The following is a 10866-nucleotide window of genomic DNA, read 5'->3' as shown; positions in this document are numbered from 1 at the left end:
TCCAGGCATTCTATGGATCACTGTTTGCATGCTGTATATCCACAGGCTGTTTGCCCTTCCTCTGTCCAAAAGCAGCCTCAATGTCCTCCAAGCTTTCTCAGAGCCAGGAATGCTGACCTTTAAAACTTTAGGCTTTGAGCCCACTAGTTGCAAGAGCTCACAAAATTCAGGCCCTCGCATTTTCCAAGCCAATTGCTATGGAGATTCATTTTCCCCTGTGGTTCAGTCTGTCTCTCTCCCTTCTCTGAAACTGTCTCCCTCCCCACCACAGTGGCCACAGTCCATTTCCCTCCCAAATGGTGGTTTACACTTCCTAACTTCTCTGATGTGGCGTTTTCTCTACCTTTAGTTGTGGAGTTGGTTTTGTTCAGGTCAATTTCTGATATTTAGAATGATTTGATAGTTATCTGGTTATATTCACGAGATGAAGCAAGCCTAGGATCCTCCTACTCTGCCACCATTTTCCACTCCTACTTCTCACAGTCCTTCATCCATTTATATGTTGATAAACAGATTATTTCCATGTCTTGGCTATTAACAATAATGCTGCAATGAACTTGAGGATGTAGATATCTCTTTGAGATAGTAATTCTGTTTCCTGTGGATAAGTACACGGGAATGAAATTGCTGGATCATATGGTAGTTCAATTTTTTAATTTTTGTGGAACCTCCATGCTGTTTTCCATAGTGGCTACACCAACTTACATTCCCACCAATAGTGCACAAGAGTTTCCCTTTCTCCACATCCTTGCCAACACTTGCTATCTCTTGTTTTTGGATGATAGCCACTCTAACAGATATGAGCTGATATCTCAATGTATTTTTTATTTGCATTTCCCTGGTAATTAGTTTTGTTGAGCATCTTTTCATGTACATGTTGGCCATTTGTATGTCTTCTGTGGAAAAATGTCTAATCAGGTCCTCTGCCCATTTTTAAACTGTATTATTTGGGTTTTTTTTTTATTGAGTTGAGTTCTTTTTATATTTTGGATATTAACCCTGTATCAGAGATATGATTTATAAATATTTTCTTCCATTCCACAGGTTGTCTTTTCATTTTATTGATGTTTCCTTTGCAGCACAGAAGCTTTTTAATTTGATGTAGCCCCAATTGTTTACTTTTTATTTTGTTTCCTTTACTTTTGGTGTCAAATCCAAAAAATAATTGCTAAAATTGATAACAAGGAGCTTACTCCTTATGTTTTCTTCTATGAGTTTTCTGGTTTTAGATCTTATGTTCAAGTCATTAATCTATTTCAAGTTGATTTTTGTATATGATGTAGGATAGGGATCCACTTTCATTCTTATGCATATTACTGTCCAGTTTTCCCAGCACTACCTATCCTTTTAACTATTTTATATTCTTGACCCTTTTGTCATAAATTAGTTGATGATATATGCATGGAAAAGACTTGAATTCTCTAAACCTAAAGAATTCCTATTACTGTTATCATCCCTGAAATCAGTTCATGGTTTTTGTAACCATAGAATCTTCGGTCTATGAAAATTACATTCATACATATTTTTTCTTTTTTTTCAGATCTAGCACTTTACCTCAGTTGCTACTTGAGAGGAAGAAATTTCCAGTAGCCTCAACCAAACCTGATACCTCCATCTATCTTCAATATGTCAGTCATAAGTAATAAGCAGTATATCACTAAAGTTATCAAAGGATAATTCTTTTTCATAGTCCTAGATCTTAGGGCATTGAAACTGACCATCAGTTGAAACAATAACAATAACAACAACAGAAGAAGAGGAGGAGGAAGAAGGGGAGGAGAAGGGGGGAAAGAAGAAGAAAACAAACTAAGAGTACATGCTATACATTTTGACTGTTCATGAAATTTAAGTTGAGAATTATCATATACAAAGAGAAACATTTCACAGGGACACTTAGGTTTTTAGATCCCACATATATACAGATTAATTATTTATGAATAGCTTTCCACTTAGAAGGCCCACATTTTGTCTAGAAATATCTTGTCATTCATTACCTTTATGTTTTCCAGCTGTCTTAAAGCTCAGGGAGGCAAATATAACCATCAAACATCATGATATCCCCAGAATACTAGAATTATATAATATTGTCAACCACGATTATGGCCATTAGTATAAAGTGCTAGAAAACATGCGGTTTTTTTTGTTGTTGTTGTTGTTTGTTTCTTTGTATGTTTGTTTGCTAATGAAGTATAAATGTCAAATATCTGGAGTGGGGAATGTACTGATTCATCAGGTTGAAATCTCAGAGGCTGAGACACATTTCCAATGGTTTCCCACATAACTATTTTAGAGCATAGTATTTCTACAGCTTGGACTTGTGCCTAATCATACAATCAGAATACTTCAACCACCCAGATGTATATGGGCAAAAATAGTAATTCCACACCAAGTTATTATTGGCTTTTGCTTCCTGAATCATGGCTTGAAATCTATTTGTTTTTAGAAGTAATATTGACATAATCAGATTACAATTAATTTGAATATTTTCTTCCAGGCTTGTGCCCCCATTAGCATCTCTCAGAAATCTTTTCATAAATGACAAAGTATTCTTCCTTAAACATCATCAGTTTACTCATAAAACTTGATCCTTTAAGGAAGTCTGACCTCCTGTGTATGTTTCAGTAACAAGATTTTCTTTAAGTATAAAACATTGGTTTTAGATGTAGCTACTATTATTTAAGGTCGACGGCTCTAAAGTTGAAGCCAATCAGCCAGCAAGCTAAGAGATTCTGAAACAGTGAGAATTAAATGTTATACAGAGTATGAGAATCAAAACAGTCAAGTCCACGGTATAATATGGCAATGCCCTTTCTCTAATAGGAAGTATGAAGTACAGGCATCACATAAAAATGTGAAATGTGTGTGTATTAGTTGGAGTGGCCATTTGGGAAGTTTTATTTCATTTGGTTTAAATAACTTCAAGCATTACAGTAACAATTCTAAACCACCTAAAAACCTTTCTAATGGTAGACATAATATAAGTATGTTAATTTGAAATGTAGCTATTAATAACAAACGGTGTTTCATTATTGAGACGGTATGAGTTGGGTGTTACTTTTAAAGATAGCATTTAGAGTTTTCCCAGACTAGCAGGTCAGGTTTAACATGAGTTACTGACCCAGTTAACCCTTTTATAAAGCAGCAATTTGAGGAAATCAGGCCAAATTAAATGTGGGGGTTGGGGGAGGTGAAATATGTAATCTTGATTTTGTCAGTTCCTCCACCTTCTAACTTTCATCTTTTCCTCCTCATTCTGATGCCTCAGTTTTCACCAGCTTCCTATCTTATACCCCACTTCTACTAGATCTTATGCCCATCCAGCTATTCAACAAACTTCCAAGTAACTTTGAGCCCTATAACTTTTTATTTTATTTTTATTTTTTTTATTTTTATTTTTTTATTTTATTTTTTTTCCCTATAACTTTTTAAACAAGATCAAAGAAATATCACTAACAGTAGAATTTCTGGTAGATGGTGACAGGTCAGGATGGAAATAGGATCAGTGGTTGGAAGGACTTTGAAATGGGGTTGAATCCCTCGTCTGCCTCCTCTTAATTTCTAAAGGTCAGAGATGAAGAATGTTAAGAACACCCATCATTAGTGTTTTTGCCTATCACAAACTTTTGCTAGACCAACCCCCATCCTATGCCCTTAAAATAGATATGGCATATATTGGCTTACCCTGACCTATCATTCTTCTGTCAATAAAACTTACACTGACCTACCCTTTTTCTGTCTATAAATAACTTAGAACACAATTACTGGAAAAAATGGCAAAGCAAAAGTTCATTCTACATTGACAGATAAAAGCAACATTTTAAATCAGATCAGATTGAAGCACTGACAATATTTAATAAAATGTTTCTAAGCAACAAAGTAGAAGAATCAAAGAGCTTCAACAGAGCTGACATTAATAGAATGAAAAGAGATCCAAAAATAGCCTCATTTTCTTATAAGCAATTCAGTCAGCAAGGTGAAACAAACTCCTTCCCAAAACTCAGTCTACTGAATAATAATATCTTTCCAAAAATTCTGCATTTGGCCTCAGCATGGCATAACCATGTTAGTAGCCAAGTTCTAATATGTATGAAAACCTGAGGAGTAAGTGCTAGAGAACAGCAGTGATGTTGATGCCCTGGCAATGTGATGGACCCTTCTTCAACTCTCGGTTACCAAGATAACCACAAATAAAAAGGAATGCTCAACTTCTCTTTTATATACATTCTAAGCCCATTTAAGGGGAAGTTTTGAAATCCCATGGCTAGTGGCACCTAGCTTCGTCAGCAAGAAAAATTTTTGAAAGAAAAATTCAAATCTCTGTAATAGGCCAGAATGAGTACTTAACAGATTTGAGTCTTGGGAAATATGTGATCTTTCCCCGTCACCATAATACCACAAAACCAAGAACACTTTAATACTTGTAGATCAATTTTCCCACCATTTCGTCTTTGAAATTACAGCTTGGCAATCAGTAAACATTCTCATTAGCTTTTTCAAAAGATGAGTACAGTGTGTGTAAATGTCCTTTTAAAATAATAGTCTATAGAAAAGACCTGTCACATACAAATGTGTATTCTCAGCTCTCTTTCACTCTTCATTAAAAACAACAACATCAACATGTATAATGGGCTCAAGAAAAAATAAAGGAAACCCATATGCAGATTACTGGTCTAATTGACAAAGCAGAACCGGATACTCCGATTTCCCTATTTCTGCTGCCAGCTGGAAGTGGGCATAGAGTCAGGGAGGTAAACTGTATAGATCATTCATTGGAGAAAAAGATGCTTAGTGAAAGAAATATATACATACACATACACGTTCAAGGAACCATAGTTTTGGGGGTTGTTTATTTGATAGTTAACTACTCTGAAAAAACTCACCAAAAATATATATTGTATGTGTCCACTTAAGCTCACCAGAGACGATTTGTAAGATTAGGGTGCATAACATTGGTCCACCAACTTCCCCAGGAACTGCACACCTCCTGCCAAAATGAGCCTGACTTTTCTCCATGTCATGTCTTTCTACACTCCATATACAAATTCTAGTACTGCTTTGCTCTTTGAAACCACCTTCAATTTCAAAATTAACTTCACCTCATCCAGTCTTTTTTCATTAATTTCCTTGGCGGACATCTTTAAGACAGGGGGTTTGATGTTATAGTTTTCATTGTGTTTTTTTTTTAAAGATTTTATTTAGTGCTTGCTTCGGCAGCACATATACTAACATTGGAACGATACAGAGAAGATTAGCATGGCCCCTGCGCAAGGATGACATACAAATTCGTAAAGATTTTATTTATTCATTAATGAGAGACACAGGCAGAGGGAGAAGCAGGCTCCATGCAGGCAACCCGACATGGGACTCGATAACGGGTCTCCAGGATCAGGCCCTGGGCTGAAGGCGGTGCTAAACCACTGAGCCAGGCTGCTCCAGTTTTCATTGTTTTTATTATTCCTAGCACCTTTTAACATATCTCAGTGAAAGTGTAAATTCATCCAAAAGTAAAATGTTTAATTTTTTTTTGTAGAAAATGATTAGCACAGTGTCCATTTTAAACCATTTCCACAAAACTTGAAATTAAGCTGCCAGCTGCTCCTACCATTTTTCTAAGATAACCATTATATTGTGCCTCCCCTGACTTTTTAAACTATTATGCATTTTATGTTCTATAATAACTACATGAGGGAGTCAGAGATGTGAGACCAAAATTGAGTGCAAGGTTAATGTCCTTCTACTCAGCCTCCATCCCTAATACTCTGCTGATATAGCCATTTTTCATAGTAATAATATAATGGTGTTTTCATTCAGACATATTGCCTGCATTAATGCTGTCTGTCCTGATGTCAGCATGTATATTTAAATTGTACCACACCATGCAGCAAAATATTAGATCAGCCATAGCTCATGGTAGTAAAAAAAACAGTGCTGAATTGATGGAAAAATTTAACTGCTTCTAATTATATATTGCGTTTTGAGAGTCAAACTACAAACGATGCTTTGCATTATTCTAGATTAGCCTCAAAATGACCTATGTAGGGAAATCAACTGATTTGACTTAACCTGGAGAGTACCTTGCAGATAAATCCTGAGTGGCAAGGCATGAGTTACCCCCATTGCTTGCTTCTTCTTCAAGAGTCCCGGTTCCTAAATCATTATTGAACAGATTGAGAAGTTGTACTGAACCATGAAATACTCTTTCCAGTTACAAGAGATTTGGGGAAGAGCAAAGAACACTGAACTGAGAAGCAAAAGACTTGTTTTCTTATCTGGCTCAGCCAATAACTAGCTATGTGAACACAATTTAAACCATATTTATGTCCACTTTAGATGCTCTAAGTGGCTCCCAGTTACCATACAGACCAAATTCAAGCTCCCAGTGTGGCCTTCAATTTCAGCCACTGTTCTGCTCCAAATGTCTGCAGGGTGATCTTGTTCAGTGGTAAGGTGTCCAGACTCTGCTGTGAATCCTAAGTCTGCCACTGGCCAGCTGTGTGACCTCGGGCAAATTACTCCATCTCTCTGGGACTCAACTTCCTAATTTGTAAGTGAGAAATCATAAACATAACTGCCTTGTCAGGCTGTGGTGAGGATTGAGTTGAAATTGCCATGTCCTTAGTATAGTACCTGTAGAGAGTAACTACTCTGTGTCTATTAAAGCAAAAGGAGTCTCTTCACAATCACACTTTAAACCCATCTGCTCCTCAATGCTTTCCCAAATGAATGTATACACTTTCAGAATCAATGGACAATTGTTGAGTTGCATTAGCAGCTCAGACATGTTGATGTGTTTGAGGTGTCTGGATGCAATGAGACTGATTTTTCCTTGATGCTTGATCCACTTCAGAGTCATCTTTCTTGTTTCGTCTTACATTTCTTTGTTCCTTGTGTATGTGTACACCTGACAGACATTCCCTCTAAAGAATCACTTCTTACCCGTGCCACTTCCAGCAAATTTCCTTCTTCTTTCAATACCACCTCTCCTGTGAAGCCTTCCCTGACTCCACCAGCTGGTAAGGCCCTGTCTTTTCACAGCAGTTTTTAAATGGCCACAAATTCCTGGACATTCCTCTCATTGAGAGTTAGGATCTGTGTTCCTTCTTCTTGTTCCTGGGTGGACTTGTAGCTGCTTCATCTGATAGGGTATGTGACAGACATGAAACCAGTGCCTTGTGAAGCTGGGTCATAAAAAGTGATACGTCTTCCACCTTGTGTGCTAGAGCACCTGTACGTGGAGCCTGATGCTGCCATGCATGAGGAAACCCAGCTGTATGGAGAGGTCATGTGTACGCACTTTGGTCAGCAGTCGGAGTCATCACACCTTCCCATTTGGGGTCCCAGACATTGTGGAACATAGACAAGCCATCTCCTTCCCATCTCTTCCAAGCGCTTTCCAAATTCCTAACCCATCAAATCTGTGAGAAATGAAAAAAAGGTGGCTTCAAGCCACTAAGTCCTGGGCTAATTTACAAGTTTCCATGATTGCAAAAGACTGTATATATCAGCATTATAGCACTCAATAACATTGCAGAATAATGATTTTTATTTGTCCTACTCTCTGGATTGTGAGCTCCACAAAGACAGGAATTATGCTTTATTCATCTTTTATGTTAGCACCAAATATGGTACCTGGTACATAATAGACGTTCAACATATGTTTGTTGAACAAATTATTTCTTAGAGAATACAGATGTCAAATAATGTTAACCTAAATTATGAGAAATTAAATAAATATATAATTTTAGTTTATAATCACCAGAAGTTTTTGTTCAGTGCCTCAATCTATGAATTCTCAAAAATGCACATAATGGATGGCAGTGCTTATATATCTGTATGTACATTTACCACATGCAAATGTATGGACCCATTTTGTGTGCATTCGTTCACCCTAGAACTCCCTGCCCCACCCACCAGCACCTACATATTTATTGGGCTCTTCACTTAAAGGGATCACTTAATTTGGACTAGCTTAGGAAAAATTCTTCTTTCTTCCTGGCCCTAAATCATGCCTAAGTATAAATCCCTCCTTGAAGTCAACCTTGTTAAATTAATACAGAATATGATGAGAAGCTGGCCTCTGACTTCCAAACCAAGAGGCAGTCAGACTGTAAGATTCTTAACAGATTCTTTCATGAGATATGCACACACCCTTTAACTAGCAGTGGCTTGCATATTGTTCTCTATTTTTACTCAGTTTAAGTAAGCCAAGAAAGTGCGGAGTTTTTGTTTTCATTGCCAGCCTTAGCTGACTATATATAGACACGGTACTATATGCTCACGTAGACATGTAACATATATATGTATATTCACACCAAGTTTTTTCCATCGGGTTAGCAGCCTGATTTGGCTCGACTCTGTAGCTGAGAGCTCCTGGTAATACTTCAGGGAATGCTGTTCACTTGTTCCTCCATGTGCTATGCTGGGGAAATCTGTGCCATCCCTGCTAAATGCCAAGCAGAAGCTGCATTCTGGCTTCATTTACTTTGTTGGGTTTGAGGTAAATCTTTGATTCAGTGTCTGCATGCAAACCAATTTTGCCACTTCTCAAATGTCTGATTCTATAAAATAGAGTTTAAGAAACCATGTGAGTCAACAAGCATGTAAGAGGGCTGAGACTGAAGCAAACATGAAATTGACTCAAAAGTGACATCACAGACTCTGAGATTGGGGTTTATGGGAGGATGCCAGCCTGTGAACCCTGAAAGTGAAAGGTGGGATTTTCTGGGATGGGGCAGTGCCTGAGTGACCATACAGTAAAAAGCATGGGTCAGGAAGAAGGAATGCATTAGCAGAGCAGTCACTGACCCATGGTCCCTGGACTGGAAAGAATCTATATTCAGGGATCTGGTAAGTTACATGAAGAAAAATAAAAGAGGAGTCAAACATTTACTGAGTGCCAGGAATTTTTCTAGGTACTTTACTTGTTGGCCCGTGTGCATTGCCTCACTCTCATGGCAACTCATGTGATCCCTCTGAGTCTGTTTCCTCATCTGAGGCAATGATTCTCACTCCCAAGGCTGTTTTACCCCATACCCACCATCACTTTCAACACTCCCCCTCCTCCCTTCACTAAAATCAGGGCATCTGGTGCAAAGTCACTGTGCTTCCGAATTTCTCATTATCTTTGTTTATGTTTGTTACTGTTTTTCTTTCCTAACATCAGAAGAACTTTTCCAAGCCTCCTTCTGATCTTTGATCCCAATTTTCCTCTCTCTTGTTTCTTCAACTATTACCTCTGAGCCAGCCCTTTCCCCTCAGCCTCTAAATGGTTTTCAATCCAGAGACATCTTCTTGATGGCTATCTCTTCCAGAGACTGTCTTCAATGTCTACTTCAAGAAAGGCTGCAACCTCAAGCCCCTGAGGTTCAAATCCCTTAAACAGGGATCCCTGGGCGGCACAGCGGTTTAGCGCCTGCCTTTGGCCCAGGGTGCGATCCTGGAGACCCGGGATTGAATCCCACGTCGGGCTCCCAGTGCATGGAGCCTGCTTCTCCCTCTGCCTGTCTCTCTCTCTCTCTCTCTCTCTCTCTCTCTCTCTCTCTCTCTGACTATCATAAATAAATAAAAATTTTTTTTTAAAAATCCCTTAAACATGGTTGAAAAACTTTTCCCAGCCCTTCTTCTACTTCTCTCCATTCATACCATATTTTCTAGATCTATCAGATTATTTATTACTATTGCCCCAGACTGAATTTTTCCACATCTGTATCTTTGCATATATGGATATATTCTTTCTTCTTTCTTCTCTGTCCATTGAAATCTTGCTTATGTCTCAGCGTAAATCTCACATTGCACCTCTTCCTGCTTACGCAAAATTGCCACAAAATAAAATTTCTGTCTTCCATGAGTACCAACCTATTTCTATGCAAGAGCAAAAAAGACCCCAAATTTCAGTGAATTAAAATAAAGTTTTCTTACTCTCATTACATATGTATTGTGTATCCTTCCATTCTGAGATCCAGCCTAAAGGATCACCCAATCTGGTTACTCTTTAGCTGAAAGAAAGAACGGAACTGGTAGAAACTCATAACTCTTGCATCTCTTGCTTAGAAGTGACACGTGTTTGGTTCTCTCACATTCCATTGGCCAAAGCAAATCACATGGCCAAGTCCATAGTCTATGGGGGTAAAGATGAATAATCCTCTTTCAGGGAAAGAAGTAAATAATTGCAAATCTGACCTCATGGTATTTTACTTGCATCTTTATGATAGCATGAAGCACTACATCTTGTACCACTTTTATTTAAGGTAAGATGTAAGGGTTTTTTTCTTTTTTTAGTTTAAATTCAATTAGCCAACATAAAGTACATACTTAGTTTCAGATTTAGTGTGCAATGATCTAATAGTTGCATATAACACCCAGTGCTCATTACATCACATGCCCTCCTTAGTGCTCATTACCCAGTACCCCATCTCCCTACCCACCTCTCCTCCAGCAATCCTCAGTTAAGAGGGTTAAGAGTCTCTCTTATAGTTAAGAGTTTCTCATGGTTTTTCTCCCTCTCTAATGACTTCCCATTCAGTTTTTCCTCCCTTACCCTATGATCCTCTGCACTGTTTCTTATATTCTTATATTCCACATATGACTGAAGCCATATAATTGCCTTTCACTTAGCATAATACCCTCCAGTTCCATCCATGTCAATGCAAATGGTATTTGTCCTTTCTGATGGCCGAGTAATATTCCATTATATATATATATAACATCTTCCTTATCCATTCATCTGTCAATGGACATCTCAGCTCTTTCCACAGTTTGGCTAATGTGTTGCTATGAACATTGGGGTGCAGGGGCCCCTTTGGATCACTATATTTGTATCTTTGGGGTAAATAACTAGTAGTGCAATTGCTGGTTCATAGAGTATCT

General features: G+C 38.0%; 1 non-coding gene across 1 annotated transcript; it reads left to right on the top strand.

Moving 5' to 3' along the window:
- The first annotated feature begins 5198 nt into the window (after positions 1-5198).
- LOC112670238 (U6 spliceosomal RNA) lies at positions 5199-5306 on the top strand. Its single transcript, XR_003142821.1, has one exon. It is a non-coding gene; the product is annotated as a U6 spliceosomal RNA (small nuclear RNA).
- Positions 5307-10866: the final 5560 nt, after the last annotated feature.

Source organism: Canis lupus, chromosome 25, assembly GCF_003254725.2.
Source record: "Canis lupus dingo isolate Sandy chromosome 25, ASM325472v2, whole genome shotgun sequence".
Taxonomy (NCBI): Eukaryota; Metazoa; Chordata; class Mammalia; order Carnivora; family Canidae; genus Canis; species Canis lupus.
The sequence above is the reverse complement of the archived record's forward strand: the minus strand, read 5'-3'. Positions and strand labels throughout refer to the sequence as shown.